The 20,926-nt window shown below is 38.3% G+C and overlaps 1 protein-coding gene across 22 annotated transcripts in view; it reads right to left on the reverse strand.

Moving 5' to 3' along the window:
• THRB (thyroid hormone receptor beta) overlaps nucleotides 1-20,926 on the reverse strand; it is a 372,339-nt gene that overhangs the window by 315,975 nt on the left and 35,438 nt on the right. The window contains exon 2 of one of the 22 annotated variants that reach the window (XM_072792981.1): nucleotides 2,244-2,370. The exons of the other annotated variants lie outside the window; for them this stretch is intronic. The gene's annotated coding sequence lies outside the window, so the exon portion shown is untranslated. The remainder of the gene's footprint in view (nucleotides 1-2,243; nucleotides 2,371-20,926) is intronic. 22 annotated transcript variants of the gene reach the window in all.

Raw genomic sequence — 20,926 nt, forward strand, 5'->3', positions numbered from 1 at the left:
CGGTATGAGCTTGGTGTGTTTGCAAAAAAGAGACATGGGGAATGAGGCCTTCCCATATTCTGAGGCCAGAATGCAGAGCCCAGCCCTACTCACAACCACACAGAAACTTAAAACAAATCAGTCCCCAAAGTATTAAAAAAAGCAAGATAGGGAACAATGAGTAACGTGGGCCCAGGAATGGAAGCAAAGCACGCAGCAATGTGCATACATAGGGATGCTTTGCTGGCCTCCTCCTCAGCCCCTCCAAACTGTTTAGGAAGAATAGGTGATTAGGCCTCAGTATAATTAATTCTCTCTCACAGAAGTAGAAATTAATTGCAGCTTAAGTGACTAGAGAAATCAAAGAACTACATAAATGAGTATACACATAATAATCATTAAATATGCCCTTAAAAAGTAGTGGTGGGAGAAAGAAAGGACTAGAAGAGAATAAAAAATGACACATATATTGTAAAAGGGATTAGACAGACCTCAGGGTGAGTCAGAAAACAATAGGATCACTGTCTGAGGGAAAAGAAGAGTAAGAAATAATATTGGAATAACAATGTTGGCATATATTTGGGAGTAAAGACAGGGGACTGTGCTTTCCCCACAGCAAGGAATATGCAGAGGAGATCAAAAAGAGCTACTGCTTTTCTAAGAACAAACAAGAATAGAAGAAAGGATAATGGCAGGAGACTGAGTCACAGAAAGGACAGCCTGACACTGTGAGGGGTGTAGGGACTGTAGAAGCAGCACTCTCCGTTCTATCTCTGGGCTTTAGGACAGCACTGTTTAAACACACAGCAGCCAACAGGGCAAGCTGTGATCCATGCCTTGACTAAGAAAGAGTGAGAACTCAAAAGTCAGGTTTCTTTACACACAGATACACATATATGTGTATAATTTCTTTACACACACACACGTGTGTGTGTATAGTTTCTTTTTTGAAGATTTATTTATCCATTTAAGAGAGCGAGTAAGTGGGGTTGGGGGTGCAGGTGGGTGGTAGAGGCAGAGGGAGAGAGAGAACCTCCAGCAGACTCCAGGCTGAGCATGGAGCCAGACATGGAGCTCAATTCCATGACCCTGAGATCATGACCTGAGCTGAAATCAAGTCAGACCCTCAACGGACTGAACCACCCAGGTGCCCCTACATATATATTCATTTCTGAAAGTTCGCTCTGAGCCCAAGCTGTCAAAAATAATAACAATTCAGGTTGTCAGGAAAGCACAGTACACCTCAGCATTCTGGAACTGCCTGTGAGCAGTGATTCTGATGTTGCAATGCTATGCTTGGTGCATCTGTCATCTGCAGGTTGGGTGGCCTGGAAGATCAACTACATGTAACTATCTCCATCCAGCTTCTCCAAGCTGCTTTGGGCACTGTAAGATAGTAAAAACAACGTAGACCTGCTGGCACTATCATTGCTTAAAAACAGATATATATGGTAACATTTCCAGCTCTCAGATCTGGCTAATGAAGTAAAACCCACTGGAAAACAGATACTCTGAATCTCATTGCAAAGGATTGATCCTGCAGAGATTATTTACTCCCTGCATCAATCATATAAATGCAGGGACTAAGCTAGATAAGCTCTTAATGAGCAGTACTGCATGTTAAAATGGTATCTGAATAATATCGCATGTTCGTCAAGGGCTTTATACTTTCATAGGTTGCTCTGTCTCACATGGTCTTCATGAGCCTGTCAGGTAGGACAGGCTCATTTCATACATGGAGAAATGAGATTAAGAAAGGTTAAATAACTTGAAGGTCTCATAGCTGTCCAGCTGAATTCCAGTTAGGAATTCAGTACTTCCATCTATACCCTAAACCAGGCTTCCTTTTCCCCACACCAAGCTCTTCCTCTCCCGCAAGCCATCTTACACGTCTGGTGATCAGCCAGGTGCTCATTACAAGTAGGATGCCTAGAGAGAACACAGGAGCAGAAACATGAGGCAGTTAAAACGAGAAAAGGATAGATACCAACTGGTCTCCACATCTGTCTAATCTGACAACTGCTGGAACACTGTTGCTAGGTATGTAGAGCCTCAGATCTTATCATCTCCACGAAAGAGTCAGGTAGCACTGCTGTCATTAGAGAAGGAGCACAGGAGGTTGTGTACGTGTGTGTGCTCAGGTGCATGTGTGTGCACCCATTGTATACTTGGAGGGATGGAGTGGTATTAGGAGAAGTATAGAAGTGGGCTGAGCTCTCAGAGGACATCTCTTCCACTGTTGCTGGAGGGGTCCTCAGACATACCTGCTGCAGATGCTTCTGGCGAAATGAACTCCTCTTCACCCAGTCCCATAATATAAACATAGAGGATGTGATAACTTGGCCCAGTTACAAGCACTGGGGTAGAAGGTAGATGAAAAGGCAGAAGATCCTATAAGCAGAGGGGCAAGAGGTTATAAGCAGAGGGGCAAGAGGTTATAAAAAGGTTTCTGCTCACAGAAAGGCAGAGATGGTGTTTCAGATAAGGAGCTTTAGAAGCAAAGCCTGAGATGACAATTCCTGTGCAAGTCAGGGCTCTCAGGGGGAATGTTATTAGGGAGTCAGGGGGGCATGAGAAGGCAGAGGGGAAGGTGACAGTGATGTGGTGTCAGAAGTCTAGCTTGATCCCACCAAGAGCTCTGGAGTGTAAATTACTCCTCAGACATTGTCCTGCACAGACACAAGGGGACTGAGCCTCCATATATCTGAATGGCCAGTGATTAGCCATGGGCTTCCCCCAGGGATGGGAGCTATAACCTCCCAGTTATCTTTGGATAAGACAGATGGCATCAGTCAAGGGCAATTTTAAAGGGGAGGATGCAGATGTGAGAAGCTGGCAGCCAACACCCACAGCAGCTGGAGAATAGGTGCACCCACCCAGTGAAGGGGATTTGGGTGGAGCATTACCAGCCTCTGCTTCAGGCAGTTTCTCACACCTAGAATCTGCATTACACACGAGTGGACTAATTTAGGGGTGGATACCCACACTTGGAGAGCTTTGGGCAATCTGGGGGAGCCAATCTTCTGCCTGAAAACCATATACATAAGTTTCTATACTCTTTAACTTTAATGAAACTTTCTTGCCTCTGTATGCATTAGTGTCTTTTGGTCCATCATTGTCTCGTTGTGATAATGCATGCAAAAGACCTCTTTGCAAATCTGCTAATCTTTGTTACAGTTCAGGGATGGTGGGCTCAATAAATCTGAAAGGCTACTAAGTCTATTTTGCTATTAAGTACATGTCAGTAATTATTTGCTTAATAAAATAAAAAATGTATTTCCCTGTAATGTTCATTCACCAAAATCATAGAAAGGAAAACGAATCCTTAGATATCTTTCCTTTCACAGACAAAATATCTACAACTCAGATTATTCCACAATATTGTACTCCTATACTCAAATCTGCTCATCCATCTGGTCCCTGCCCAATGGAGAAATTCCAGTTTGTCTCTGACCCCATTAAAAGAGGTACCCAGAACAACCCCACCCTCAATGAGTGGTATGACTCACGTGAAACAGAGGACTATTCTTCTTGTTCTAGACACGGCAGTTCAATTAATAGAATCTAAAATCAACGTTATGATTCAAGTAAGCTCTGCTTCAAGCCTTGATATACCACTGATTTACATTAGCTTGTAAACAACTAATCTAAATATTTTTGCATATGCTGTCTGTTTTACCCCATCCTTAGTTTCTAGATTGATTTTTTATCCCTGTACTATTGGCTTTTATACCTATTCACTTAAAGTTTCCATCTTGTTAGAGTTGGCCAATCATTCCAACCTGAAATGATCCTTTTGGATCCTAATTCTGTCATTCAAAATATGTACCATGCTTCCAGGCTTCATGTCAACCACAATTTTGATGAAATATGTGATCCATATCCTCACCAAAGTTATTTACAAAAAAAAAAAAAAAACTATATCTTGAGATGAGATGAGTCAAGGATGAGTCCTCATAGCCTGCCATTACTGATCACCCTCCCAGGAGCCATTATAGTCCTCACACAGCTCAGTTCATGCTTGTTCCAAGACCCAGTCTAACTGTGACCATGAATTCGCTCTTTCAGATATGTATTCGGATATAGTGAGTTTTGAAGAATGCAAAAGAACTAATTCATAACATCTTTGCAGTTACATTCACATAACAGAATATAAAAACAGAATAGGAAGCTGTTATGGATAAAAATAATCCAGAGACAAGGGCTGTATTGAGAGTATGATTACAGAATTAAAAAATCATTTTCTTCCACAAGGAGAGGATGACAATTCTTGGGAGGCTGAAGGGCTGGTGGCTGAGCCCTTGTGGGTGACACACGAAAGGCAGTGGCATTAAGGGAAATAGGGGATGGATGTAATGACAATAGTTGACTGCATTATTTTGCTCTTGCTGCACAACACATTCCCACAGATTCAATAAGACAACAATTAAGGTAACAATATCTATCATCTAACAGTTCCCATGGGTCAGTCCCATGGCTCCGGTTAGCTTGGCCCTTTGCTCAGAATCTCACCAGACTGAAATCAAGGGGTTGCTGGGACGACAAAGTCATCAGAGGCCTGGGGGTCCCTTCTGAGCTCGCTGGCTGTTGGCAGAATTCAGTTCCTCACCCTGAAGGGTGAAGGGCCACATTTTCCTGCAGGCTACCTGCCAGCTGGCGACTGCTCTCAGCCCCTAAAGCCCTGCCATCCTCTACCATTTGGTCCTCTCCACAATAAGGCACTTTGCTTCTGCAAGGCCAGCGGGAGAATGCAGAGTCTTATGTAAAGCAGTCGCTTGAGATGGGCATGTTGGGGGTCACTGGGACTTCTGCTTGCCTCCCTGGTTAACAGGGTGAGGTACTGTGAAGAATGGTGGTAGGATACAGACAGGAAGGGGCTCTCTGTCTCTGTGCCTGCTACGAAGCTTGGACTTGATCCTACAAGCAGTGGAGCCACATCAAGGCAGGCCTCTCCCTTTGGGGATGTATAGGAAAATGCTGCAAGTAGCAGGGGTTGAGAAAGTACTCTAGGAAGCAAAGTACTCCTACAGAAGATCATCAAATGAACAAAGGCAGTAAATACAAAGCACAGTACAATCCACACATACCCTGGAATCAGCTGTTTAGAATTTATCACCTCACCTGCCTACGTGACAACTGTGAGGAAGCAAAACTACACCTTGTTCTGCTGCCGTTATGATTAGATATGCCCTTCACATACCAGACAAAAAGAATATACATATTTTGCATCATTAAAGAACCCTCTCCAAACATACAGCCGATCTAACTAATATCACCCCTCTCCCTGTGACTAATAATACTTGAGTTGTTCCTGTAAATTGCTGGCTCCCTCAAGAAAACACCTTTATCTCTGACTTTTGGAATATAGTTAGCAGCAGATATGCAGGAATCCACACAGATGGGAGAAGCATGTGAGGAACTTCTGTTTTTCTACCAATGAGGATTTTGAACAGATTAACTGTAACCTCATGGACTTTTTTTTTTTTTCTTCAAATACCTGGAATATCTTTTATTTAGAGTATCTGGTTCCTCTAAAGGCTGGACACCCCTGCAAACAACACAAATAAGAATGCTTATGCTAAATTTGTCCTAGAATTTTCCACTTACAATTATTATCTATACACTGTAATCTTGAGAACAGCCATGAGGTTTATTATTAAATATAATATTGACAATAGCTAAAAGCTACTTCCTACATGCCAGACACTGTTTTTGGAGCTTCATATCCTCACACTCTGATGAGGAAACTATAAATAAAAAGTTTGAGTAACTGTTGGAGGTAACATGGATTGCCAGTGGTGAAGCTGGGATGCAAACCCAGGCAGAGTTGTCTGCAACAGTTCAAAAGTTTGGAATGACACCAATATAATAGACACCAACTACTCTCTTGAGGGTGGCCTTGAGGGACTTACATGATCTCTGACTATCAATGACTACTTTGGAGGTGGCAGAGTCAGAAATACATAAAAACTAGGGTCTAATCACTGTGATATTATGTTACAGAAGAAGCATGAAGAGAGCAGGATAAATATATCCAAGAGGTAGCTCTTTAAAATAAGTCAAATAAATCTCAGAATTATACAATAAACTAAGAAAAAGAAACACATATGTAAAAATCTCAGAAATTAGAAGAGAACACTGTGTTCAGTTCCATGCTTATTATTTAAAAAATACCAAAAAAGGACAATTTTTCCATATAATATGAACTAACAAGATAGGATAAAAATTCAACTTAACATCAACTCATGCAAATGGATGCAATAATCTGAAGCAAATATTGAATGCAGCAGTGAGCTATGAAAACATTTCATTGTGACCAAGTAGGCTTCACTCCAAGAACAAAAAGATGATTAAGTATTAGGAAATCTGTGATTATAGCACACCATTTTAATAGATCAAAGGCAAGAAAAATATGATACTGTATATCAAGTCTGGTGAACTGCAAACAATTCCCACTAGATACTCACAAATTCTTATAAGATATTTATATTATTATCCTTATATTATGGCATAAAAAGCTTAAACTAAAAAAAAAAAGCTTAAACTAGAAGAGGACAAATAATTTATTCAAGGTTATACATTTCTAAGAGAAAGGGGTGTTATTTAAGCCCATGTCTGCCTGGCCATAAAGCCTATATGCTGGCTTCCATGTTATATTTTCCTCATAAATGATAATTTACCAAAATAAATATCTTTTTTAAAAAATTATTTATTTATTTATTCATGAGAGAGACAGAGAGAGAGAGGCAGAGACATAGGCAGAGGGAGAAGCAGGTTCTATGCAGGGATCCCAATGTGGGACTTGATCCCAGGACTCCAGGATCACGCCCTGAGCAAAGGCAGACGCTCAACCGCTGAGCCACCCAGATGTACCTACCAAAATAAATCTTAAGGAATTTTATAATAATTCAAAACCCATTTGATTAAAAAATACTTATAGCATATTAGGAATGCAATAAAATTACTTAGCATGGTTGGTAAAACCTATCAGAAAGAAAATCAGAAACAAGATAAGAATGGAATACCAGTAAGTGTATTTAATACTGCTACAGAGATTCCAGCTCATGCTGTAAGATATAATTCTGAAATAAGAAGTATGCTCTTTAGAAAGGTAATAGAATCATTATTTGGTATAGTATGATTCTTTACTAAGAAAACTAAAAAGAACCAGGTAAAAAAATAATTATTAATAAATAAAATAAAAAACATAATACAAAAATTTATCTTTCATATAAAGTAATTACCAATTAGAAAACAATATATAAAATCCCAAATATAATTAAATAAGAGGTATATAATGACTAGGAATAACCTTTAAAAATATGTAGAGAGTGTATGGAAATGATTTTTCTATCACATCAAATATGACTTGAAAGACAGAGGCATATTGTGAAATGGCTGAAAATTGCAAAGATGCAGCTCCTTCAAAATAATTAATAGTTTGTATATAATTCCTTGCAGAACACACGAGGATATTTTTAATAGAAAATTAATTCCAACATACACCTTGAAGAATACACAGATGATAATTCCTAAGATGCACTTAAAACACAAAATAATGAAGAGGTTAAGGTTTGCCATATGAAAAATGGAAATGTGCAGGATCCCTGGATGGCTCAGCAGTTGAGTGTCTGTCTTTGGCTCAGGGCATGATCCTGGAGTCCCAGGATTGAGTCCCACATTGGGCTTCCTGTATGGAGTCTGCTTCTCTCTGCCTATGTCTCTGCCTCTCTCTGTGTCTCTCATGCATAAATAAATAAGATCTTTTTAAAAAATGGAAATATGCTAGCTATATTTGAATGAATATATGTTACAAAATATAATGTGATTCCACTACAATAATCAACAGTAAAAGAATTAAAAGAACAGCCTAGATATGGAAATGTATATGCCAGGGATGCCTGGGTGGCTCAGCAGTTGAGTGTCTGCCTTCGGCTCAGGGCATGATCCTGGAATCCTGGGATCAAGTCCCACATTGGGCTCTCTGAATGGAGCCTGATTCTTCCTCTGCCTGTGTCTCTGCCTTCTCTCTGTATCTCTCATGAACAAATAAATATTTTTTTTAAAAAAGGAAATGTATATGCCAATTTAATTAGATTTAATTATGACTCAATGAAGAAAAAATGATTATTCAATAAATTGTGTTGGAATAACTATTTGAATAAATAAAAATTATACTACCTCATAATATAATATGTCAAACTAAATTATGGATGAATTATATATTAAATAAAAAATAAAGTTACGGAGGATTATGAAAAATCTAGGTTGTTGTTTATTACATATTTGACCAAGCAAAGAATTTTTAAACATATGTCAGAAAGCAATAATAGATTTGACTGCAGCAATTAAACATGAAAACAGTCATATATCAATACAATATGCAAAATTAAAAGGCAAATACCCAACCAGGAAAATAATTTCCAGAGATATGATATATAAAGTATCCTTAATACAGTGTGTAGCAAAATATTAACACTACAATTGATAAATGGGCAAAGATTATAGATGAGTAAGAAAAAATTGTTATAAATGTCCAATAAGCATTCAAAAATTTTTAAATGATGAATGCTTAATGCTATCAAGTGTGAGAAGAGACAGATACTTATACACTGCCAGTGTAAGTGTAAATTAATGCCTTTGACCACATCTAAGAAGAACTATAAACATGTTCACATCCTCTGCATCTACTATCTAGAAGCAAGTAAAATGGCAAAAGATGAAATGCAAGGCCACATCACTTATTCTAGGAGAAAGCATGCACACTCAGCTATAGTTGTACATCCCAAAGTCCAATGTTATACAGTCATTAACTAATCATGTTTTGAAGAATATTTAATGCCATGAGAAAATGCTACTTGTCAAGTGAACATCAGTAAAATATAAAACTGCATCTAGAATATGGTCCTGATCCTGTAACATAACAATACATACAGAGAAAAAAAAAATTGGAGTAAAATATGCCAAAATGTGGCAGGTGGTTTTCCCTGAATATTAGAGTAGAATATTCCCTACTCTAATATTATTCTAATTTTAACATCAGAATAAAATTTATTTTTTAGAGTATGAGACCAAAACAATGATTGACAAGAAAAACAAAAACCTGGATCCACTGGACATGACCTTCTAAGGAAATGCCGAAGTCTGCCTTTTGTGTCCCTCTGATTTTACTGCACTATCTCAGAGGCAATGGTGGAGTGGATGTATCACAAACCACCTTAGGTTCTAAACAGAATCATCCCAGAAGCCACCTCTCCATTGAGTCTCGCTAATTCTTTCTCTGCCCCTTCCACCCTGGCCCCTTCCCGCTCAGCTCTGCCAACCACCACTTTCCTCCCACTCTAAGTCTGGCCACAATAAAACAATCCCAACACCGGAAGAGGTCTGGAGGGAGGTCAGCATGCTGAGTGATTATTGAGGGAAGGATGTGTGTTTCTGCAGAAATGTATTCTCCTCTGCTAATCTATCATTTCATAACACTATCCACATTAGAAAGACTTTTCTCAAAAAAACTCCTATACTCTTGAAAATTTTGCAAAGCCTACGGCAATGATGATATCAAAAGTCTATTTCTTCTTTACGGAACTAATTCAGGGAGTTAGTTTTACTAAAACGAATCTAATCTCTCAATGATACTCAGCAAATATTTATTGGGTATTTTCCAGGGTCCTGGGAAATACAATGTGGATGTGGGAGGCTGAATAATTGTGCCCAGAGATGTCCTCATCCTCATCCTGGATGCTGTGAATTTATTACATTACGTGGCAAAAGGATCTTTACAGATGTGATTAAGGTAAGGATTTTGAGGTAGAAAGCCTGTCCTGCATTATCTGGATGGGCTCAATATAAAGGGGTCCTTATAAGGGGAAGAGGCAGGAGAGTCAAGAGAAGGAGATGGGCGAGGATACAAGCAAAGGTTGGGGTGATGCAGGGTCACCAGCCAAGGAATTTGAGCACCCATAAGAGCTGGAAAAGACAAAGAAAAAGATTCTTCCCTTTAGTCTTCCAGAAGGAATAAAAGCTGGCTGACCTATTTTGAACTTCAGATTTCTAGAACTGTAAGATAGTAAATTTGTGTTGTTTCATAAACTGCTATGTCAGTGGTAATTTGTTACAGTAGCAATAGCAAATGCATATAGGAATTCAATTAAATCTAAAGCCTCTCTTCATGTAGTCTTCCTGAAAATTTATCACCATTAAAGTGTTTCTTGTTTTTGCCAGAATTTCCCAAAGTGTGTTACAGTGAATTCAAATCCTATGAGCATGAGAAAATGCTCTGCATCACTTGCCATCAGGGAAATACAAATCAAAACCACAATGAGATACCACCTCACACCAGTGAGAATGGGGAAAATTAACAAGGCAGGAAACAACAAATGTTGGAGAGGATGCGGAGAAAAGGGAACCCTCTTACACTGTTGGTGGGAATGTGAACTGGTGCAGCCACTCTGGAAAACTGTGTGGAGGTTCCTCAAACAGTTAAAAATATACCTGCCCTACGACCCAGCAATTGCACTGTTGGGGATTTACCCCAAAGATACAAATGCAACGAAACGCCGGGACACCTGCACCCCGATGTTTATAGCAGCAATGGCCACGATAGCCAAACTGTGGAAGGAGCCTCGGTGTCCAACGAAAGATGAATGGATAAAGAAGATGTGGTTTATGTATACAATGGAATATTCCTCAGCTATTAGAAATGACAAATACCCACTATTTGCTTCAACGTGGATGGAACTGGAGGGTATTATGCTGAGTGAAGTAAGTCAGTCGGAGAAGGACAAACATTATATGTTCTCATTCATTTGGGGAATATAAATAATAGTGAAAGGGAATATAAGGGAAGGGAGAAGAAATGTGTGGGAAATATCAGAAAGGGAGACAGAACGTAAAGGCTGCTAACTCTGGGAAACGAACTAGGGGTGGTAGAAGGGGAGAAGGGCGGGGGGTGGGAGTGAATGGGTGACGGGCACTGGGGGTTATTCTGTATGTTAGTAAATTGAACACCAATAAAAAATAAATTAAAAAAAAAAACAAATCCTATGAGCTATTCCATAACTCTTAGGAGTTCTCTAATCAAATATACTCTATCACCCTCATGGAAATTCAATGTAGTTTAGCATATTAAAGACTGAGTAGACATTTTTACTTTGTTTATTCAGCATTTTCCAAACTTTGTAGAGCTTTTAAACATCTATTTACATCAACATCATTAATCAAGAAAAAATCTGAAGCATTTAATACATGTTATAAACTATAATTCATTATGATGAGAAAAACCCACTGACTCATTTTATGTATTATTGGATATTGTATACTATCTACCATTCTGTAACAATTAACTAGATTTAGCCATTAAAAGAAAAGAAAAAAAAAGCCATTCAACTCCTGCAGTTAAAATGATCTCGACAACTCAGGCTAAGAGAACTTTAGTAAACCTAGAAAGAGCTTTCGCATGCCACACCTTTCTTTGCAGTAAGTGGGGAAAGTTTGATCCCAGAGGAAATGCTTTTGTTTCATCTTGTCCTGTTAGTACATTAATTTTAAGTTCAATCACCAGCTGTCAGTTTAGTAATGATGACACAGGGATATCTTTACTTCTTCCACTTCACTTCTACTGATCCCATGTATAATCAGTAACATGAGGACCCTTCTCTTAGGATGAATGGTGGTAGTCCCCTTTATGTAAATTTAAAGTACTATACGCCAACACTCTAATAACTGAGTCCTGGAAGGGAAAGGAGAGGCAGGGATTAGATGATAAATCACCAACAAAAGCCATTAGAATCTGTCAGTGGTCAGTGCTCTGCAAACGGGAATGGGTGTAGAAAGGAGGATTCATATTTCAGTGGTCACTTAAATAGTATCACAAGATTTTGAACTACAGAGACAAATAGTTCCTTCTTGTTGCCCAACAAGACTGCTACAAGTTTCTAGGAAAGAGAGTATTTGTCATTAAGATTACTTCATTCAGTAAGCATTTATTAAGTACCTACTAAATGCCAGTCATAGAGCCACTGGGGAAACTATACCTGCCTGCTTGTTGGGTGAAATTTCACAGAAGAGTAGTAGTATCAGCTTGAAGAGTATCAAGCTAGTAAATCATTCAGACAACCCAAACAGGACATAAATAAGTCAAAGGCAAGGCAGATTATTCAAGTCTCTTTCACTGATGAGAATCAGAATCCCAATTTTCAAAAGCTAATCAAAAAGGAGCTTTAGTGGAAGGATACTGAGACATCCTCACACTCTAAGGAAGAACTGCAGGAGCCAGTTTTCCAGGATGCCCACAGGGTCTCTGTCTCTCAACTCTGCTTTTCCCTGTTTCCTTCTTTCTTTCCAGTGACAGATCTGTTTCCCCTAAATATGGCCATCTTCAGCATGGCTCCTATCAGCTCTGAAGTCACCAGAGAATGCTTGCTGCTTATGCAGGCATCCCTAATCACAGGGACCAGCAGAACCTTGGTGTCAAAACACAGGAGGATTGTGCCTTTCTTGTTGTGCTGCCCAACATGCTTTTGAGTTCAATCAAACAAGCATTCATATTCTTTGTGCAGCTTTTTCGGGTTTAAAATATTAAAGGCATGTATAATGTACCACAATTAAAACCATGTAATAAAATATGTGTAGGCTGAAGAGAAAAAGACTGAAGGGAAAGACACTAATATTTTTTTTTTAATATTTTATTTATTCATGAGAGACACAGGGAGAGAGAGAGAGAGAAGCAGAGACACAAACAGAGGGAGAAGCAGGCTCCATGCAGAAAGCCTGATGTGGGACTCGATCCCAGGTCTCCAGGATCACACCCTGGGCCAAAGGTGGCACCAAAACGCTGAGCCACCGGGCTGCCCCAAGACACTAGAATTCTAAGTTATATTTGAAAGATGGAATTACAAATGATTTTTCTAATGCCTATTCTCCAAATGTTTTGTAATAAGATTACTTTAATAATGAAAACTTTTATTATCTATTTAAAAATTATTTTTAATGTTTGTAAGAAGCTCATTCTGACAAGTGATTAATTTAGTCTGTATTTGGTGATGAAAATATCAATTCTATTATTTTAGAAAATTTTTTTCTCTTTTGATGTAAGAAAATATAAAAGACATATCTTTTCCTATATGTAATAAAATAGGAAATTATTATTAATTGTGAATGCCTTGGGGACCTTGAGAATTTAAGAAAAGTCAATCTGTTTTCAGTGATCATCAATAAAGACAAGGAATAACCTAACAACTATTCAAAAACTATTTGCATATATGAAATAATCAAAGTAACTGCATATAAACACAGTCAGGGGTCAAAATGCTGCAGCAAAGTTCTTTTAAAAGTGTCCATTGGTTGAACATCATTTAGCCTTAAAAAGGAAGGAAATTCTGGGACACCTGAGGGCTCGGTGAAGTATCTGCCTTTGACTCAGGTCATGATCCTGGAGTCCTGGGATCAAGCCCCTCAGAGGGGAGGGGATGGGGAGCAGAGATGGGGAATCTCTGCTCAGCGGGGAATCTGTTTCTCCTTCTGCCCCTCATCCTGTTCATATGCTTTCTCTCTCTCTCTCTCTTTCTCCCTCAAATAAATAAAACCTTCTTAAAAATCATAAATAAAGTATTTTTTTAAAAAAGGAGATTCTGACACATGATACAACATGGATGAAACTTTAGGACATGATGCTAACTGAAATAAGCCAGTCACAAAAAGACAAATACTTCATGATTCTATTTATGTGAGGTACTTAGGGAGTTTAATTCACAGGGACACAAGGTAGAATGTTGGCTGCCAGGGGCTGGCAAGAGGGGATATGGGGGGTTCTTGCTTAATGAGTATAGCATTTCAATTTTGCAAGATTAAAAGTTCTGGAGAAGGATGGTGGTGATGGCTGCACAATATAAATGTACTTAAGGTACATTCAATGTACCATTGAAACTGTACACTTAAAAATGGTTAAGACAGCAAAAAAGTTTCCATTAAAACAAACCGTTATTGCTTAGTTCTGAGAAAGGCAACACTGCCAAAGAAGGTAAAACAAAATGAAATTTACAATGTGAGTAATATTAATGACCACCTAGATAACTACATAAATAATTTTCCAGAGACAAATACTATCAAGTAGGAAAACTAAAATACACAGATAAGCAGTTCTTTCCCTGGTTTGTTTCATCAGATGTATAAGCAGCCTTAATATATAGGTCCTTACTAAAATAGACTTATTTATATCTATCTTTCCAGGGCCATACCTGGAAGTTCATTTCCTGAACTGAGACACACCCATTAAGCACCTGTCATAAGTACAAAACATGTAGAAAATAAAAACCTTGGTCCTTGAGAGTTTACAATTTCACATTGTTTGACTAAATATGTATTATAATGGTCAAGAGTTAGCAAGTCCTAAATACAAAACCTAATATTTCAAGGTCCTTTCAGAGAAGAAAAGTCCAGCTTCAGAAGCAAGGAGAATGTAAGCTAGTAGATGACAGTGGAGGACAGTGTGCCACTAGTTAAAAACAAATGACAGAGGAGTCCAAACAAAGGCCAGGGAAGTATGAATTTAGAGAATGGTGAAAAAAAAAACAGCCAAAATGAGGTCAAGGACAAAGGTAAGACAGAAGGAAGTCAAAGCAGGCATGGCCTGAGTTTGAAGGTCAAGGCAGGTTCTGTATTTGATGGAGGGGAGGAATGGGAAGGCACGTGGCTGGCTTGAGAAGCAACAAAGCAGCGGCTGCAAGCCAGTCAATGACAAGGAAAGAAAGGACAAAAGGGAACCCAAAGTACTTTAGAAACGATGATTTCAAATTCCTTAAGTATAAGCTAGCCACAGACATGTTTTAGTAGAAACATAGTAAACACTGTATACCAGTATAATGAATGTTCTTTGCTTTAAATCTGATCCCAACTGTTTTCATAGGTTCACATATGCATGACTCATTTCTGAGATCAAGGCAGGCCAATCTCACATTAAAATTCAGTATGTCACCTAACTGCCACATCACCGCCACATTGAGCATTCCCAGGAACGTGCAATAGCCGATTGATAGAAATTAGTTTTCTGACAGGAAGCTCCCAGCCCCCAGTAACCCATGGTGGAGAATACTACCGCAGAAAAGATAGCAGTGCTATATTTTAGCCCAGCAGGGAAAGTAACTCAGTTTTTCTCCCTGCTTATTAATAGACTAACATTTAGTTCAACATCCGTAATTTGCAGTGGAATTTTTTACATTCTCTCCTGAAAAGTGAATCAGGTTAATGGTTTTCTGAATGGTGCTTGACCACAAATCCTGTGGCTATTCACATTTGTTTTAGAGATATAAAGATTTTTTTAAGTGGGGTAGCAATTTTAAAAAATATAAGACGGCAGTCAACTATATAAATATATATATATGAGAATATCTTAAGTCAAACAAGGAGGCATACACTATTTTTGAGCATAAATGCTACACAAATTAGCATAAATGCTAATTTTGGTAATAATAATTATAATAATAAGGGAAAAGAAGATTAAATTTGGATGAATAGTAGAGAGGTTAAAAAAAGATACTGACTTGGCTTTTTGGCTCCTGGTTGGACTAACTGCTTTGATTTAAAACTAATAATTACAAAGGTAGAAATAAGATAATCTGAGCACTCAAATGGACATCATAAGAGTGATTGAGTAAAGAAAGGAAGGGAGGAGGGGACTTGGGAGGCAAGAAGGAAGGAGAGAGGAGAATTAGCTAGCTAGGTAGTTACATAGGAAGGAAAGACAGAAGGAAGGAGAGAGGAAGGGAGAGAGGGAGAGAGGAAAGAAGGAAGGATAGAAGTAAGGACACTAGACCTTTTAGGACAAAGTATCACAACTTAGTATTCTTACTTAGACAATTAAAAATTGTTTTAAATTCTTTAAGAAATAACTTTCATGGTCATACTGTACGCCTGCAGCTCAGGCACTATGCACTATTTATTCATAGTCTGAAAAGTCTGTGTATTCATTCTTGAGAAATAAAGAGGAGATACTCAAAAAGTGATTCCTGCAGAGCAGCAGGTAACTGGACATCAAGACCTACATCAGACTCCCCGTATTTACAGATTGCCACCCTCAAAAAAGCTGATTTTTCCCAATATTTATTCTGCTTCTAAACATTTAGTTATAAGTTTCAGGCTGAAAATTACTTTCTTACAAGAAATTACTTTATGACACTTTCCCCCTTTATGTACATATTCCATAATTTTTCTGAACATTCTTTACTTTTACTCTTTAAAATGTACCACCTGATTTATCTAGGAGGACTTTCAGTCTCCATTCACGACAGCCCTGCACGTATTTTCCTAAAAACCCAAAGATGGGCTTCTGTGTTATATAATAATGAACTTCATCCTTTTGTACAATTTAAACCAGGTGTACTAAAGTAATAGGTAAATGAAAAACTAGGTTAAAAAAAAAAAAAAGCAACTGACCAATCTACAGCAGGCTCAGCTTTTTTGAGAGGGAGATTAAGGTGCATGTGGGCAACTGGTATGAAGGTCACCAAACAAAATGTTGCAATCTTAAAGTGCCATTGACATGTAGACAGCATTCAGCAGCAGCTTCAGAATAATTCACGTGACTCTCTTTACTCATTGTTTCACCACAAATCATTCATAAATGTACATTATCATGATATGCCACATTTGCAGTAAAATGTTTTCAAAATTAGGAAAAATGTTTTTTTAAATTCAGATAAAAATACTTAGTATAACTTAAAAATTTGGCTTCCCCATACCCAGCTTTTGTTAGAGGAAAAGTGACCTGCCAGCTCAGTTTCACAATTGGTTTCTTATACATATGAGCTTTGACAAATCTGTCCTTTAATCACTAATTATCTACTTGCTGACAGTGTTTAAATGACCAAATTGCTTCCATTGGAAATTTTCTGATTTTTTTTTTAACTTTCTGATTTTTATAGGAAAGAACTATAAACCACAAGCCACTACATGTACATGTACCTTTAGCTTCCTAAGTCATGATCGTAAGGAAGCGTTCCATGTACGGGACCTTCATTCATCCTCGCCTGCTCCTGACCTGCTGTTTTCTTGTTGCCAATGACAGCTTCTTGCTAAGCAAACAGCTACCCACTCTGAAACGAAATGTTCATCTTCTCAGGCCATATTGCAAGTACGAAACAACCTTGAGAATCATCTAGGGAGTGAACTAGGCTTGTAGCCGATAAGCACAAAGCTGAACTTTAAACCCCAGCCTTTAATAGAGCATTGGGTTATTTCACTTTGTGTTTGCTCAACAGTTCCAGGGTCACAAGGGTCTGCGTTTACTGAGTGGGGCGAATCCAGGAACCTTGTTCCAACTCCCACATTGCAACTGATAGAAGAAGGCTGGGGGCTGGGCTAGCAGAGGCCTCAACCCCCAATTCTTTTTTTTTTTTTTAATTAATTTATTTATGATAGACAGAGAGAGAGAGAGGCAGAGACACAGGAGGAGGGAGAAGCAGGCTCTATGCCGGGAGCCCGATGTGGGACTCGATCCTGGGACTCCAGGATCCCGCCCTGGGCCAAAGGCAGGCGCTAAACTGCTGAGCCACCCAGGGAACCCCTCAACCCCCAATTCTAAGAGTACCCAGTATCACAGCCTGTTAGAACACATTCTTTAGCATCTAGAGATCATCAGAGTATGCGAGTTTGCTGACTGGCTCTTAACTCCCAAGTTTACAAAAAATGAGGAAGACTCTTAGAGGCCCAAGAATGGAAGCCTTTTCTCTTTGCCTTCACCTTGTCACAGGGCCATACGGAGTGCAAGAGCTACAGACAAGGGGAGAAATTGGTAATACTTGTTCTATCTTTAGCAAACATATATTTTATTCATCGTGAATTTTTCACATTGATTTTGACTTTTCAAGATATGGTATTAAAATATTTATGTTGATTCCTTTTGTTTTTGGTGCCCAAGATGAGTGAGGCCTCACTCACCTCCAACTTAGTGCTGGACCTCCTCTGCCACCTACCTCACTGCTGTCATCTTCCATCTGCATCTACAAAAGGAAGCAGACTAGGCAGGGTGGTAGAGATGCTGACAGCTCATGTAAGAAGGGGAGAAGAGCCCAAAGTAGACAAGAAAAACATTAGTGAGCATCTACCATATTCCAGGTCCTATGCCAGGCATTTATTTGCATTTTTTTGTGGTGCTCACCTATGAGGAAGACATAAACCTCCATCTAAGGAAGCTAAAGTTCTGAGAAACACACTTCCTTAACCTTTCTGTCACTCCAGGAACTGGCCCTACAAATTACCTGGTGTTCAAGCCAAAAACCTGAGAGTTGTCCATGATTCTTCTTCTCCAATCAACTGCATATTGCATCATTTGCCAACACTTCTAGCTGTCCATGGTCAGCCAACTTGTAAATTGGGGAGTAAAATTCAAAACATGGTCTCTTTGATGATACTCTCTGTACACATTATCATATTTGCCACCTCTCCAAAGAAACTCAGAGTCACTGAATGTTTTGATATCCCATTTGCCAGTCCAGGACAAGGCTGGATCAATTCCAAGTGCTGACTGTCTTATAAATATATCCAGCACATTATAGTCTGATCTTGAATGCAAACTCTATCTCTGGTCCAGGACACTACTCTGGGCACCAGATTCCAACTTTCTCACATCTCTCCTTGGATATTTCATGCATATTTCAAACACACATCTAAAATAAGATCCAAACCATCATCAAAACTTCCTCATTTAAATAGTGGAAACTTTACCAACAATGCTTATTAAAGCATTCACTACTTGACAGATACTCTTAGGATGATTATTGAACATTATTAATTCATTCAATTTTCATAACAACTCCATGAGATGATTCCCATTATTATTTCCATTTTACTACTAAGGAAATAGAAAAGTTAATTTGCCCATGGTCATATAGCTTGTGAGAGGGGAGAATTCATATTCTAACCTAGTTTCTCTGGCTTTAGAACATATACTCTTAACCATTACACCATATTTTCAAAATAATCTGAAATGCATTCAACCTTATTGGTTTTCCACTGCCCCATCTTTGTCCAAGCTTCCATCACTGCTTGCTTCAGCAAGAACAAAAGCCTCCTAACTGGCCATCTTAATTCTATTTCCTCACTTCCACACATCAATCTTTATGAAGCAGCCAACATGATCTTTTTAAAGTTTATATCAGATCATGTCATTTCCTCTGCTAAAATCCTCAAAACAATTTGACTACTTTCTGAATAAAATGCAAACTCCTTAATGTGTCCCGCAACCGCTTATGTGAACTAGCTTCTGCCCTCTTCTGAGATTTTGTCTCCTATCATTTTCTTTTTTTTTAAAAGATTTTATTTATTTATTCATGAGAGACACAAAGAAAGAGAGAGAGAGAGAGGCAGAAACATAGGCAGAGAGAGAAGCAGGCTCCATGCAGGGAGCCCGATGTGGAACTCGATCCTGGGACTCCAAGATCATGCCCTGGGCTAAAGGCAGATGCCTAACAACTACGCCACCCAGGCATCCCTGTCTCCTATCATTTTCTAGCTCACTTACCACCCATCTATTCCACTGGCCTTCTTGACCTTCGTTGGACCCAGCAAACTCTTTCCTGGCCTCATGGCCTTTGCACATGCTGTTGCCTTTGCTTATAATGCTCTCCTCCTCCCCTGGCTAGCTACATTCAATCCTCCATATGTCTCAGGGTACTCCCCTGACATATTAGCCTAAAACAGATCTTCCTATTAATTGTCTCTTAGCACCTCTTCCTTACCTTCATAGTAATTAAAAAATTTGTAACTCTACACTTATTTGTATTCTTACCTGGATTTTGTCTGTAAGCTCCATATGAGGAACAATCAAGGTCTGTTTTATCTACTGCCTTACTCCCAGCATCTAGACCAGAGCCTGAGGCTGACAGTACAGTTTGCTGAATGAATAAGTTAACCATGGGACAGCTCTTATAAAGACTTCTAAGAATCAACTGAAGAGGGCACATAAGTAATTAACATCATTGATTCTAGTAAGAGAGATCCTTAAAAAGAAAGAAAATGAAAAAAAAAAAGGAAGAAAGAAAATGTACATATACATGTGTGTGTATTTTACTTTATTTTCAACATATAAACAAAAATTATGAAACCAAATATTCAACCTTTGGAAAATAGAAGATAAAACCAAAAATCTTGAAAGAATTATTTTTCAAAGATTTTACAGCATATCCAGCTTTTTTTTTAAGTTCTTGTATTGTCATTATGATTATCAATCCCAATAAGATGAAAATCGAACTCTCAACTGTTCTTATGTAATCACAGTACATACTGGTGTTCCATAACCATCTATCAATGATAAGCCAAAGGAAATTTCAATCTCATACCTTTCACTACTTATTTCTCTTCATAACTTAGAGATTGATTTTCTCATTCGTGCCAAACCTCTCATCAGGAACTAGTTAATTTTACATTTTACATGATTTTATATGGTCCTGTTGTGTCACAGGTGTTTTAGAAATAAAGATAGATTCTTCATGTCTCTGTATAATAGATAATTATTTGGATTGAGATTAAAGCACTTGTTCTTTGGGATTCTAATACTCCTTAAAAAAGTAAATGAATGCATTCAAGAATGGAACTTATATTCCATAAGGATATGTGGGAGAAAAATTGCAAATCATATATCTGATAAGGCACTTTTATCTAGATTATACAAAGAATTCAATAATATTAATTATTACTTATTACTTAAAATACTAATTATTGCTTATTACTTAAAATAAGCAATGATTCTGAGAGGACATTTCTCCAAAAAGGATACAGAAATATTCAAAAACAAACACATGAAAAGATGCTTGCCATCATCACTGGCCATAAGGGAAATGGAAATTCATAGCCCAGTAAGATACCACTTTATACCTACCAAGATAGGAAAACCCAAATAAGTGGAACATAGTCATTGGTTGAGGATGTGAAGAAATTGGAACCCTTATATCCAGCT

This window comes from Canis lupus, chromosome 22 (genome assembly GCF_048164855.1).
Source record: "Canis lupus baileyi chromosome 22, mCanLup2.hap1, whole genome shotgun sequence".
Lineage (NCBI taxonomy): Eukaryota > Metazoa > Chordata > Mammalia > Carnivora > Canidae > Canis > Canis lupus.